At 45.2% G+C, this 11,802-nt stretch overlaps 1 long non-coding RNA gene across 1 annotated transcript; it reads left to right on the top strand.

The window, feature by feature from the left end:
* Positions 1-3,693: 3,693 nt before the first annotated feature.
* LOC142728065 (uncharacterized) lies at positions 3,694-9,958 on the top strand. The gene is made up of 4 exons (XR_012877452.1): positions 3,694-3,789; positions 5,626-5,835; positions 9,706-9,807; positions 9,878-9,958. It is a non-coding gene; the product is annotated as an uncharacterized LOC142728065 (long non-coding RNA).
* Positions 9,959-11,802: the final 1,844 nt, after the last annotated feature.

The following is an 11,802-nucleotide window of genomic DNA, read 5'->3' as shown; positions in this document are numbered from 1 at the left end:
TCGTCGATGTAGCGTCCATCCCACACAATCCACTCGTAAAAGGGATTATTGGCTGAAAAAATGTTGTTCTCCCACCATGTCATAAACAAATTGTCCATGGAGAGGGAGAATTTTGACCCCATCAGGGCGTCTTCTGTTTGCAATAAAATAAAACTATCAAGGCAGAAAAAATTATGTGAGCGCAGATACTCCACTGACATTAAAATAAATTCTTGTAGACATTTGGAATACCTGGTATATTTCCTCAAATGGAATTCCACTGCCTTGATTGCCGGAATATGTGGTATGCAGGTAGGGCCACCATCAGAAATTTCTGGGCCTCATACAGTCAGTGGAATTCCATTTGAGGACATACATCTTGGTCCCCCATTATTAGGGGATTTGGAGAGGTGGCAACGGAAAGTCGTGGGATGGGAGCAGGACGCAAAGTGTCAGGGACTCTGTGAGCGGGCGGAGGAGTAGGCTAAGAGAACGGGAGGTGGCCGAGGCGGGAGTTGGGCCAGAGTGGATATGACGCTTGACCAGCATCTGGGGTGGGGAAAGGGAGGGAGACCGGTGGGAAGGTGGGAGAGAAGGGGCAACATAAAAAAAATAATTAAACTGAATCTACTGCTTTAAAACAGAGTCACTCACCAAGTTGCAGAACTGGCCGCCGCTTCTGGCCTCTGAATGGGTCCCATTCCTTTCTACAAGCCAATTACCGCTGATCATAACCTTGATGAGCGGTGGCTGCCCACTTTATTTTACTTTTGTGGCCAGGCCCCTGACAGTAGTACCAGCAGGCCGGTTTGCAGGGGTATTAGCCAACTACGTCACAGATAACCCAAGACCATGCAAAGTTATGGATTTTTGGCATCCCATGGAATATGGGAACAATAGGGAATTCTATCAGTAAGTATTCTGCCTGTTTCTTGGCTAACACTCCTAATCCAATTCCTTCTTCTAGCAGATTTTTTAAAGATTCTTTACATGCGGTGCTTGGTTTCACCACAAGTTTGCGATATGTTGATTCATTGTCTAAAATGGTATGAACGTGTCTGGGATATAAACAGGAATCTAGAACAACTCCTGCTCCGTGCACTCCTAAGATTTGGAGGACACAGTTATGCGCTGGATATATGGTGAGCACCTCTGTGTTTTCACCTTTAGCCCTTATGTGTATGTATGAACCTTTTAGATGGTTAATCTTTACCTGCTAAGGTGGAAAGGTTGGTTCCAATGACTAGTTATGGTGGTGTTATGGTATAAATATACATATATAATGTATTTGGGACCATAAGGAGTGAAATGTTATAAAGGAGAACATGTATTACAATATAAAGGTATTTTAGAAAGGTTAAGAGAAGAAATAGTTTGCAGATGCTCTGCCGTCCCTTGAAATTGCAAACAGATGGTGGTCAATCACTTGACCACCCCCCTTAAGCATAAAGGAAACATAAGGGAATACCTGGTGCTCCACCAATGAGCTTTTATGGGAAAGGAAGCTGTAAGGCTTGAATATACAGATGACTCATATGTTATGGAATGTTCTTTGTTCGTCTGATGCTATAAGTATGAACGTTTGTAGTTCAATAAATTAGAAGTATTTTACCTTGAGAAACGTCTCAGTGTATCTGTTACTTCTCCGAGCAGCTCGTCCTACCTATCGATTTGAACCTGCATGGAGATCAAGGCGTAACATGACCCAAGTTGCGATCACAGTGGTGTCTGTAGACTGGAGTATAGTGTCTGAGGAAGTAAAGGTCCTTTTAGACGGCCCGACACTGACTATTAAAACAAGCGCCGATTGATGATATCGTCGGTAATGTGTGTGGGGGGGGCAAACAATCGTTACTACACCCAGACACCGCACCAATACGCCAGTCCAGCTGTCTCCGGGCACTGGACAATATTGCCGGAAGCAGATGGCTCCGTCTACTGCATAGCGGCCGTTCGGCAGAACTGCAGCTCGGCCCCTATTCTTTGACCTGAGCCATCTGCTTCCGGCAGTGTTGTTCGGTGCCCGGAGGCAGCTGGAGTGGCGGATCGGTGCGAGGTCCGGGTGTCGGGCATGCATGGAAAACCCCTTTAATACAGGCGTTTCATACACCCGTCCTATTAAACAGTTTGCTGGAGTAAGATGCAACACATTTATTAACATGTGAACGACTCTTATTAAATGAGTAGCTTCTTTTAGCTGAAACGTGGCCTGTCATCAGTACTTTCTACGTGCTGCGGCATGCTGTAAGAGCCTGAGGGGATCCGGGAGGGAGTATCGGAGTGGTGAGGTAAGTACATTTTTAAAATGTATTTTATTGTCTCATTGGGGGGGCATAAAGTCTGATTGGGGGGGGAGGTATGGGTCTGGCACGGACCTTTGCCTTGTTACGCCCCTCAGAGATAAATCTGGGCCGCATTATACATATAGATTTCTGCTATAATTTACATCAGTTACTGGCGTAAATTATAGTAAAATTGTTGGCCATTTCTGCTAAGCCCCGCCCATTTTTTGCCCCCCAAAATTTTGACTTTTGTGAATTTTCTACGCTAGTAAACCGTTGTAGAAAGGTTAATATATTCCCCCCAAAAGGCTACAGACCGTAATATAATATCTTTTTTTTTCGTTATCAAAATTTTTTATTAGAAATTAAACAGAGCAGATAAAACATTTTCACAAAACTGCAAAAGTTTGCACGCAGTGCAATACAATAAAGTCAAACTGTAGAAATTGTTACAGAAATATATGAACAATGGTAGGAGGTAGCCTCCCAAAACAGAGAAGTAATAGGAAGTAAATAATAAAATCTAATTGTAAGTAACAGTCCCATAACCATAGCAGAAGTAGTGCAATATTTAGGGAAACCAGTCCCAACACAAATAGCAATGACGGTTAAGTGCAGATTTGAACCCCTTAATGGCAGAGCGGGGAGATACCTCCCCGCTCTGCCGTAGTGTTCAGTGGCGTCCCGCTGTAGCAGCCATAGCGGCTGCTAGCGGAGCCTCCGGCCATGGTGGGGGCCCCCTCATGCCGCGGGCCCCGTAGCAGCCGCTACTGCTGCTACGGCGGTAGTTACGCCACTGGGGAGCACTACACTGGATGCACACGGTAAAGGGAGGGTATTCTGCCATCTGTGCCGTGCCCCCCCGACTGTGCCGGGTACTCCCTGCTCTCCGCTCTTATGGGCACCGTCCCTGTCCTCGCTCCTATACCGCAACACACCCGTCACTACACACGAGGCGGGTCTCCTCTGCACCCTCCCAATGGGTGACTACCCTCCTCCCTATCACCGCCCCGGGTTTCCGGCGGAGACTAGAGCCGGCCCTACCTCCTGCTACACAGCAAGCCGGAGACTGAGGGGTGATGCGGCCGGACACTGAACAGCTGTACCCGGGTAAGAGAATAATGGATGGAGGGATCACAGCCATGATACATCCTCATAGCGTCAACAGTGTCGCTGTATTTATTCATTTGCAACTTGTGGCTGTCAGACTGTGGCGAAACTACAACTCCCAGCGTGCTCTGACAGCCGAAGGCTGAGAGTTGTAGTTTCAGGTTGCGGAGTACAGGATTATTTTGGGGGGGGGGTTGATTTATAACTGATGCAATGTAAAAGTGTAGTTGCCCATAGCAACCAATCGGATTCCAGCTCTTATTTTTCAGAGAGGCTTTGGAAAATGAAAACAGCAACCTGATTGGTTGCTAACGACAATTACTCCACTTTTCTGTTGCAGCAGTTTGGATAAATCCTCAATATTGTCTCCACTTGTGCGCCCTGCAATGGGGACTACAAATCCCAGCAGATCCTGCAGGTCTCTATGAACTAGATTTTTTTTACCAGAGTATTAAAAAGTGCATCACTCAGTAGTGTTATATAGATGGGTACAAGTGCGGAAAGTGACGATACAGCATCGTTTATGGCGTGTAATAATGTTAATGATGAAGTTTTCTGTGTTGTTTATAAGACATGTTTGACAAGTGTCTCTAGATAACATGTGCCACGCTAGTGCAAAACCCAGAGGTGTTCCGTTTGTACGTAAAAAAACTCCCCGTAAAAAAGAAGTGCATGTCATTTCTTGAGCCGTTTTTCATTCTCAATAGAAAAACTGCTCCAAAAAACGCCTTGAAAACGTTTCTGGTTTAAAAAACGGCTGAAAATCAGTGGGTGTTTTCTCTTGAAAACAGCCCCGTATTTTACAGCCGTATTTTGTTTAGCGTATGAACGTAGCCTCCGGGTATGTTCACATGCAGAATCAAAAACAGCTGAAAATGACGGAGCTCAAGAAGTGACAGCTCAGGGTATGTTCACACGCTTAACAAAAAACGGCTGTAATATACGGAGCTGTTTTCAAGGGAAAACTGCCTCTGATTTTCAGTCGTTTTTTATGCATCAAGCGTTATTTGATGCGTTTATTGCGGCCGTTTTTTGGAGCGGTTTTTCTATTGACCCAATGAAAAACTACTCAAGAAGTAACATCCCCTTCTTTTTTACAGGGCGTTTTTTTACGTGCCGTTTTTACAAACGGTGCGTCAAAAAATGTCCTGTGGGAACAAAACGCTGTTTTTCCCATTGAAATCAATGGGTAGATGTTTTGAGGCGTTCAGCCTCCGTATTTTCTGCTGAAAATAGGCTGTGTGAACATACCCGCATTCTTTTTACACGCCGTTTTTTTTTACACACCATTTTTTTAAAACGGTGGCATAAAAAATGCCCCGTCTGAACGAAAAGCAGTTTGTAGGGGTTTAGCTACCGTTTTTCAGGCATATTTCAAGGAATTTACACCCCGTAATATGCCCGAAAACACAGTGTGTGAACATATCCTTAACATTTGAAAATAGGTACACCCCCCCCCTTAACCATGGCCGAACAATGTCAGAAGTGACTTGGCAAATTTTCTATTAACTTCCGCATTATAGTTTTTTATTGGCCTCAAGATATAAAGGTAACCCACCAGACAAGTGTGTCCCAACCCCTCCTCAGAAGGAGGGAGCCATTGGTCTAGCTGCTCGAACCCCCAGCGATCAGCTGTTATGTCTGGGGGGAGTGGTGGGACAGCCGCATGTTTTGCCTACGGAGAATGTAGTAATATATGGCGGCAATTCAAATGTATAGGATAGTTATCAGAATAGCTGGAATGTAATACCACATTCTCCCTGTAGTGGCTGCTGAAGGAAAAATGAGTAGCCGATCGTAAACTAGCTGAATGTGACTGGGGTCCCTGGAGATGGACCCATGGCGATCGCTGGATTACCGCCGTGGCTCTCATAATACAGGGGATTGACTGTGATGAGACAATTTTATAAATACTGTATCAAGGAGTTCTAAGTTAATAGAAGATTAACCTCCTCTCAGGACCCGCATCTATTAGCCAGAGTTGAGCGACTGCAGAGAGCGTTTCTAGGTCTGGAGGACCCGGCACGTTCCTGCATTACACAGACAGCTCATTGACTTCAATGGAAACTGTGTAATGCCTCATTTATCCAGTGGTGGTGCTGCAGGGAAATTGAACACTTCCTGACCGTTTCCCACAAGATTTGAGCAGGTCGCTGGGGGTATCATGTCATCAGACTATCATCAGGGAACCTTTATTTTCCATTTGTGTATTCTTCATTTTTTCTTAATGTTTTGCGTTGTGTTTTATTTCCAGAAGCTGAGCGCTGTCATGGTCTATACAATCTCTGGACTATTACTACACATAGTAAACCTTGCTGCTCAAAGCCTGATTGTCTCTGCAGACCAGAATGTCTCTTCCCTGTTTTATCAGATCAATCTACCAGCCGGGCACTTACCCTACTTCTTGCACAATAACCAGGATATGGCCAGATCCTGCAGTCAGGACCCCCACTATCCTTTTAGAGTAAGTCCTACCATACCTAAGCCTAAGACCTTATTCACACGACAGGGTTTTCCGGCCGTTACACGGCCGCAGTAGGAACAATAGACCCCTAATGGGTCTATTCACATGACCGATTTTTTGCCGGCCGTCAAAAAATGGGACATGCCCTATTTTCGGCCGTTCACCCGCCTCCCATAGAAGTCTATGTAGCCGGGTTATACACGGCCATCACTTGAATGTGCTACAAGTGACGGCCGTGTCTTCCGTTGCTCGCTCTCTCCTCCTTCTGCATGTGAGGAGGAGGTTTTTTTTTTGCTTCCTGTAGGAGCGGAATCCCCAATCCCCGGCCACAGCTTCGGCAACGTTGTGGCCGGGGATTCTGCTCCAGGAGCAGTCCGTGATTTCACTGTGTCCATATATGGACATAGTGACACCACAGACTTCTGAAGCGGAATCCCCTGCGATGTCGTCGGGGATTCCGCTCCAGGAGAACTCCCTGCCTTCACTGTCCATATATGGACACCTGACGTCAGGGACTTCTGAAGCGGAATCCCCACCGCTGTGGCCGGGGATTCCGATCCAGGAGAAGTCCCTCACTTCACTGTCCATATATGGACAGTGAAGTGAGGGACATCTCCTGGAGCCGTCCCCTACATGAAAGTAGGGGGGGTGCCATCTATGGGGGGTGACTATATGTACAAGGGGGCTGTGTGGCATTACCGACAGGGGGGCTGTGTGGCATTACCGACAGGGGGGCTGTGTGGCATTACCGACAGGGGGGCTGTGTGGCACTGCTGACAGGGGGTCTGTGTGGCACTGCCGACAGGGGGTTTGCGTGGCACTGCCGACAGGGGGGTTGTGTGGCACTGCCGACAGGGGGGTTGTGTGGCACTGCCGACAGGGGGGTTGTGTGGCACTGCCGACAGGGGGGCTGTGTGGCATTGCTTACAGAAGGGCTGTGTGGCATTACCTACAGGGGGCTGTGTGGCACTAGCTACAAGGGTGTCTGTGTGGCATTACCTACAGAGGGAAGTGTGTGGCAAAAAAATTACAAATGAAATTCATCCGATTTTAAAACGGACAGGGAATAAAACGGATACAAAATCGGCTGTTAAAAATGGCAACACGGCCCGGAACGGAACCCCTCAACAGAAAGCAACGCTGATGTGAACAGGCCTAACTGTTCTGTTGAGAAACAGGGATTGGGTATCTTTCAATCCTTTGTTCCTTGGAGATAAACAGTATAGTAAACGGTTGTTTAGTTGCCGCTTATCTCTTTTCCCTATAGCAGTAAACATGCACCTGTGGCTGTTTCAGCATCCAAGGTTATGGAGCAGTCGGGGGAGTTCGCTGTCCCATACATGACGCCATTTGTGCTTTATGTGGTCTGTATACAGATGTAGCCGTCTTTATCTTGACTTTTAACGCGTTAAATACACAGTGGCAAGACAGTTTAAGGGTATGTTCACACGATTAACAAAATAAGTCTGAAAATACGGAGCTGTTTTCAAGGGAAAACAGCCCCTGATTTTCAAATGTTTTTTGAGCAACTCGCGTTTTTCACTGCATTTTCTACGGCCGTTTTTGGAGCTTTTTTCAATAGAGACTATGAGAAAACGGCTCCAAAAACGTCCCAAGAAGTGTCCTGCACTTCTTTTGACGAGCCGTCATTTTGTGCGCCGTAAGATGACAGCTCGTCTGCACAGAACATCATAAGACCCATTGCAAGCAATGGGCAGATGTTTGCCGACGTATTGGAGCCGTCTTTTCAGGCGTAATTCGTAAAACGCCTCCATTACGTCTGAAAAGAGGTCGTGTGCACATACCCTTACTTTACCTTTTCAATGGCTTTTGTTGTGTGAGCTCACACTGCAGCAAGTTATCAGTCAAGATAAACGTGGCTACATCTGTACATAGTGGAGAACATGTAAAAAGGCTTCTTACAGGTAATGTGTGCTTGTAGACAAGGAGAGACCCGGATCCTTAGAAATCAGTCTGTGATTTTTCTCTCTCAGCTCATGAAGGGTTTTGTACCTTTGTGGAATTCCTGACACAACTAGATTCCTGCTGGGGTTATGGGAAGTCGTGCAGGAAGGAGCGCAGGTTCAGTTATCCGGTCTGTGACCAGGTCGACGCTGGTTGGTATGTGCTTGTTTTACATCCTAAGGCTCCATGCACACGACCGTACATTTCATCCGTAATTACGGACCCATTCATTTCTATGGCCGACGGACACCTTCCCATATATTTACGGGACAATGTCCGTGCCGTAGAAACCTTCCATAAAACATAGGACATGTCCTATTTTTTTTATTTTACGTACCGTGCTCCCATACTTTATAATGGACCACGGCCTGCAAATTTCAGACCGTGATTACGGGCACGGTCATGTACATGGGGCCCGAGACACTATTTTATAACTTTTGTTTCATTAGTAACATGTAATAAAAATGATCTCTAGAATCTCTTCATTTTCAACTAAAGGTCTGGATACTGGAATCTTAAAGGGCAATACTACCCCAGTTCTACATGGATACAGTCAGCCTAAATATCTGTATCGGGGGTGTACACATGATTTTGTAAAGGAGGGGGGATTTTTACATGTTACGCGGAGCGCGCAGACACTTGATAGACACAAGAAAATCCCAGTCACATGGTGCAGGATATATTTATCATATGACTCTATAATGATTGCCCCAAAGCCATAGGAAAACTGCATTTTGGCGACAGACGCACTTTAGAAATATATAATCTCGCTATACAGCACACAAATAAATCAGTAAGAGCTAGAGTGCCCATGATGGTAGCGCCATCAATGCCAGATTAGTGCCACCTGTACAATGTAGTACCATGCAGAGTGCCACTCATACACAATAGGGTCTGCAGAATATAGCCGTATAATCTGTGGTGGTCTTGGGCAGTAATGGCTACATTCCGGGTGATCTACGGTGGTGACGTAACTGTGTCACTACCATTTTGTGTTACATTTTACCCATGCACAGTAAGACCAAGTTCACATGGAGTTTTTTGGCGCGGTTTTTGACGCAGAAACCGCTTCGGAAAACGCCTCCCATTGATTTTAATGGGAGAGCAGAAAAAAGCGCTCTCGGGAAAAAGAACCGTCATGCCCTTTCTTTAGGCGTTTCCATCTCTGACCTCCCATTGACATCATGGCGCTTAATGGCCGCGGCCGAAAAACGCAGCAAAAACTGCGGCAAGTGTTATGCTGGCACGTCAAAACCTGCCTCAAATTTTCAGAAGGAATTTTGAGGCAGATTTTTCCACCTGCAAAAAAAACTCTGTGTGAACAGGGCCTTCTAGGTAGAAATCTGTCAATCAGCGGCGAGTGGGCGGAGGTAGCAGCAGCTCGTAAATAATGGTGTCTTTTCTATAGCGGTGGTGAAGTTCTTCAAAACAGCTTCACTTTAGCAAATAAGTGACAGACAGCAGAAATCAGTGTGTCTGTCAGTACATTATGATGCCCTAAGTGAGCAGCATAATGTAGATGACAGGTTCCCTTTAAATGATAACATTCTGGCTGCTTTCAGCTGCCACTAGAGGGAGCTCACGGTGTACAAATTTATAAAGCTCCTATTGAAGTCATTGGGAACTGTATGATTACAACTGCATCCAGCTCCCCCTGGTGGCAACTTCTGTAATCATTCAGGAGAGACTGAGACAGTGAAAGGTCTATATGGCAAGTTATTCTCCAGCCCTCTGGGCATCTTGTGGGCATTATTGCAGCCATTAGTACAGCGTTTATAGGGTCGCTAGAAGATGCTCAGTAGAGATGTTGGTGCAGATATCTTGGCATGTAAGAAATATGTATAACAATTAATGACTCCAGCCGTTATTCCATGATTAATGTGATCTTGTTCCCCTGGGGCAAAGAACTTGGAAGGCGCTCAAGAAGTATTTTGGAGACAGGCAGACTTTGGTTACGTTATGGAGCGTTTGGCTGAAGCACAAGTCTTCTGTCATCCACGTGAGCAGGTCGGTCTGTCTTGTGCGTTGCTTCTTCTGACTGGTAATCCAGATTGTCTGACATGTCTCTTTATTACAGGGAGACTCTCTCTTGGCCTGTTCTCGCCACCTCCTGCACTGCCGAGCCACCAACCTTTATTTGGACTTACGAAATCCTAGACGATCACAAGACAGGTCTGTAGTGCTTCATATTGAACTATTGGTCCAGTTGACAATAATATTAAAAATAATATTTAAACACATTGAAGGGGATGTCTGTTTTAAAAAATATATATATATATATATATATTTTTAATTACTTTATTAGGGAATTCTGAGTTATTGGTGTAGTCCCTCATTCAGGATCCTCGTCTATTAGCCAGAGCGTTAAGCGGCTTCAAAGAGCGTCCCTCACTGGAGGACCCAGCACAACAACGCATTTCACAGACAGACCATTTATTTAATTGGGAACTGTGTAATGCTTCATTTCTCCTGTGGTGGCGCTGCAGGGAAATTGAACACTTTCCTCCAGGTTCCCTCTCGGATTACAGCTGATATCTGGGGGTGCTGCCACTGGATGCCCCGTAATCTGCTTATTCACTTTGGTCCCTTGGCGTTCTCCAAAGCAACCCCTTTCTAAATAGGGTTTCCAGTTTTCTATAAAAATCTCATTCACTGTATAATTAAAAGTTATGTAACCTAACAATGTGTTCAGTGCCTCAATTTCTTACCATTTTTAAGATCTGTGATTGCTGTCACTGAATGGCAAACAAAGATACATAGCCCGTTAATGGTTTATTCACACACGGCAGATTTTTTGCAAGCCCCATTCAGATGAACGGGACATTGTCAGAAATTTCTACAAAAAATCTGCCATGTGTGAATATATCCCCTCAGCCTATCCGTGCCCCCTCTATTAATGATCCATGAATGTGTGTGCAGGGCGTGATCAAGACAGATTCAGCCTCTGATTATAAGCAATATTTCCAATTACTTTAAGCAAGCAGAGATCTTAAATGGTAGGTGGTTAAAACATAAAGTATAATAGATTGTTTTTAACTTTTCATTATAAATGTAATTGCCCAATGATCTCTGTAGTATGGAGACTAAACATGCCGATCCTCTGTTCTCCTGGGGGATAAGCCGCTGTTAGAGAGATCTTGCCGCGGTTTCTTCCCCCTATTTAAATAAACCGGCACAAAAAACATTTTATAGTGGGATCAGGTGAAATAGCTGTTGGCCAAACAAACACTCTGCCAACATCTATTGCATATGTATGGCCAGCTTTATGCCTCCATAACAGGTCAAGCTTCAGTTCCCCCATAACTGTGCCCACAGCAGCACCCATACACTTGCATTATTCACAAGTCTGAGCTGCTCTGTCTTCACATGACAATTAGCGATTACCACTGACGGATTAGGAACTGGTCCGCGCAACAGGATCGATTCTTATTCAGTTGTTTCTACCGGGACAGCAGTGTGGTATCTGGGAATGAAGGGCAGGGCCGATTCTAGCTTTTCTGCTGCCTGAGGCGAAAATGGAAATGGCACAAAAAAAAAAAAAAAATTGTAAGTAAGAAACAACTTGCAAAACGAAACAAGAAAATTAAAGCTGTGTGAACAAAAAAATACATTAGGGCCTGTTCACATCACCGTTCGCTTCCGTTCCGAGGTTCTGTCGGGTGAACCCCGCAACGGAAAGTGAAAGTGACAGCACAGCTTCCGTTTCAGTCACCATTGATCTCAATGTCTATGGAAACATCGCTAATGGCTTCCGTTCGTCACCATTCCGGCTGGTTTCCGGTTTTCCGACGGAATCAATAGCGGAGTCGACTACGGAACGGAACGGAATCGAACAGTGATGTGAACAGGCCCTTATTGAACATCATTGTTATAAACTGCAAGGTCTCATAATGCTACAGGCAATTGTGTAGTAAATATCCCTATATTGCCCCAGCTATAAATACTAGTAAAATGACCAGGGCAACGTGTATCCAAAATTCAAACACAAAAATTAAAGAACAA

Source organism: Rhinoderma darwinii, unplaced genomic scaffold (genome assembly GCF_050947455.1).
Source record: "Rhinoderma darwinii isolate aRhiDar2 unplaced genomic scaffold, aRhiDar2.hap1 Scaffold_67, whole genome shotgun sequence".
NCBI classification, from domain to species: Eukaryota; Metazoa; Chordata; class Amphibia; order Anura; family Rhinodermatidae; genus Rhinoderma; species Rhinoderma darwinii.
The sequence above is the reverse complement of the archived record's forward strand: the minus strand, read 5'-3'. Positions and strand labels throughout refer to the sequence as shown.